Source organism: Myotis brandtii, unplaced genomic scaffold, assembly GCF_000412655.1.
Source record: "Myotis brandtii unplaced genomic scaffold, ASM41265v1 scaffold344, whole genome shotgun sequence".
Taxonomy (NCBI): domain Eukaryota; kingdom Metazoa; phylum Chordata; class Mammalia; order Chiroptera; family Vespertilionidae; genus Myotis; species Myotis brandtii.
The window spans coordinates 413,505-416,136 of NW_005363247.1; positions in this window are offsets into that span (position 1 = coordinate 413,505).

The window sequence follows — 2,632 nt, forward strand, 5'->3', positions numbered from 1 at the left end:
GAAAGAAACGGCTAGTGAATGAAAACAGCAGGAAGAATGAGTTCGGGGATTTTGCTTTTGCTTTTGAAAGTCATACATTTGATTCCTCAGTTTCACTTTTTATTATTATATTTTATTATGTAATTGTTATGATTACATTCACTATAGTTATTTGTTAAGGAGCAGGATCAGCAAACAATTCCTGAACAGACATTTAAATGCAAGATTTTTCTCTTGCTTCCTCCAACAGAAACATGATTTCAGACACATCCTTCTTTCCCTGAATTTCTTGAATTTAAAGTGCTTTCCCACACCTTGTTCATCAAAACTTTTTGACAAATATATACTGTCTTTGTCACATATTTGAATTAATCCAGGCACTGTGCCAAAATTAGATTACTGAGCAACTTAATCTTGCAAAATCAACTATCTACTTTTCCCCTACATATTAATAAGGTCACTCTTCTAAACAAATTATTTTCTTTCTTACCTCATTATGTTATGTAGACATGTCTTTGATTATAGTGTTACTTTTGCATTTGAGCATTGAACATTTTAAGAAAAGATGCTAAGAAAAAAGCTGTTCTCCATTCAAAACTCTGAAGTTGCCTTTTAGAGTTTAATGGAGCTCATCGGTAAAATGAAACTGAAATTGATTATTTAAATACTAATTGATGATTAAAACTTTAACTGATGATTTTAAACATTAAAATGATTTGCTACTCGCTATTAAAAATGAAACTTTAATATTTTATAGAAGTTGTAGAAATTCTTAAGAATGGACTAAAAGCATAGATATGTGTCCAGAATATAAACTGGCAAACACTGTATGGTTTGTAGACACATGTTTAGTTTTGGCTTCTTAAAACTTAATACTTCTTAGCTTAAATAAAAGAAAGGGAAGAATTATCATAAAATGAAATAGTTGTGGGTGCACTTCACCTTAAATATCTATAGATGGTGCCAGTATAACATTTAAAATCCCCTAGAAGTTACCTAAAATTCTAATGAACATACTTAATTCTTTATCTTCACTGGTCTGAAAAGCTCAGGCTATAATCAACTAAATATGATATTAGTTCCCTATCACCAAGTCACAGATATTCTATTAGACTTCATGAGCTTCAGTCACCTTCTGTATTAAGAGCCCAGATATGGAATTTTGCAGGCTTGGCAAAAGAATTCCCAAAAATAGCAACCCCCGCCCCCCAAATTAATCTCACCTTTACCAATTTATTTTGTCTTGCCTCACACAGAGACTAAAGTAAAAAATCTTCCATTCTACTTATATACAGTACAATAAGAATAGGCTCTAAATGCTGAGGAAACTTTGAAGATTATCTTTTTTTTCTTGGTAAGGATGCTGAATCCCAAGGTGGTTATAATGTTCTCATCATTTCTCAGCTGGTTTACAATAGAAAAAAAAATTAGTCCCAACCCACTATCTATGCAGCATATTAAGTAGTCTTATTTGAGTCTCTGTCTTTATCTCTGTCTCTCTGACTCATAGAAAGTTTTAGGTCTTCCTTCTTTTTTGGGAGTTGGGGAGGGGGTGGGGGAGGTTAGGGAGAGTATTATGCTAAGTGAAATAAGCCAATCAGAGAAAGTAAGTATCACATGATCTCACTCACTAAGTAGTCTTATTTGAGTCTCTGTCTCTATCTCTGTCTCTCTGACTCATAGAAAGTTTTAGTTCTTCCTTCTTTTTTGGGAGTTGGGGAGGGGGTGGGGGAGGTTAGGGAGAGTATTATGCTAAGTGAAATAAGCCAATCAGAGAAAGTAAGTATCACATGATCTCACTCAAATGTGGAATCTAATGAACAAAATAAACTGATGAACAAAATAGATCCATAGACATAGAAGCATGGAACAGACTGAGGAATTTCAGAGGGAAGGCCTGGGAGAGAGGGGAGTGATTAACCAGGGAACTTGTATGCACATATGGACAGAGTGGTGAAGGCCTGAGAGGGGCAGGTGTGGGGTGAAGCAAAGGGGACATCTGTAATACTTTCACAACAATAAAGAAAAAATAGTAAAATTAAAAAAAACTATCAAAAAAGAAAAAAAAATTAATGTTGACATAATTGCAGGTGTCTCCCCTTAGCCCTCCCCTTGGCCCACCTCCACCCACTCCGCCTCCCCCTCCCTTGGCCTTCATCAAACTATTGTCTGTGTCCATGGGGTGTGCATATATGTTCTTTAGCTAATCCCTTCACCTTTTTTATCCAGTCCCCCTCCTTCCCCTCGGGCACCAGCCAGTCTGACCTATGTATCCATCCTTCTGGTTCCATTTTGTTCCTCAGTTTATTTTGTTCATTAATCCACATATTGGTGAGATCATATGGTATTCACCTTTCTCTGATTAGCTTATTTCACTTAGCATAATACTCTTCAGGTCCATCATGCAGTTGCAAAGGATAAAAGTTCTTTTCTTTTTTTTTTTTTTTTTACAACCAAGTAGTATTCCATTGTGTAAAAGTACCATAGCTTTTTTATCCACTCATCTACTGATGGGCATTTGGGCTGTTTCCAGATCTTAGCTATCTATCCTATCTAATAAAAGACAAAAAGGGTACTTAACCGTACCTCTGCTACGCTTCCCATTGGCTAATCAGGGCGATATGCAAATTAACTGCCAACAAAGATGGCGGCC